The sequence below is a fragment of the Belonocnema kinseyi genome, chromosome 8, assembly GCF_010883055.1.
Source record: "Belonocnema kinseyi isolate 2016_QV_RU_SX_M_011 chromosome 8, B_treatae_v1, whole genome shotgun sequence".
In the NCBI taxonomy this organism is placed as follows: Eukaryota; Metazoa; Arthropoda; class Insecta; order Hymenoptera; family Cynipidae; genus Belonocnema; species Belonocnema kinseyi.
Genome location: NC_046664.1, coordinates 120,550,817 through 120,551,367, shown reverse-complemented (window position 1 = coordinate 120,551,367; position 551 = coordinate 120,550,817).

The following is a 551-nucleotide window of genomic DNA, read 5'->3' as shown; positions in this document are numbered from 1 at the left end:
TTTCATTGTTGTATAGTTAATAATAACTGAGATAACTTGATTCTTTATAAGTACAGAAATTCGATTTTTTGAAACCGGATATAACACAGGCCCACAAAAAAAAACAAAAGTGTATGTGCAATTGACCAGACCTATATATTCTTATGTATTTTTCGACGCTGAATCCGAATTTGCAATAAAAAAGTAGGGTCCAGCTACTTTTTTATGGGTTTTTGCTCGAAAAACCTCATTTTTTACGGTTTTTTCATGGTTTTTTTTAAATAAAAAAAAATAAAGAAAAATTTTATTTTTTTGACATCAGACTCGAATTCTACGGGAAAAAATACATCGTAAATCATGTTTTGATTTTTTTTGTTACAAAAATTTCAACCCACCATACGGCGATGAAAAGGCAGAAAATCGCGAAAAGTGAAAATTTGCTTCAAATTTGAATAAAATGACATTAAAAACAAGTTTTACGATTTTAAACCGATTTATAAACATTGAAAATACTTTACTGGGGGTTTTTGAGGTCGCTGATCACGAATTTTAAGTTATTTTTTTCAAAAAAC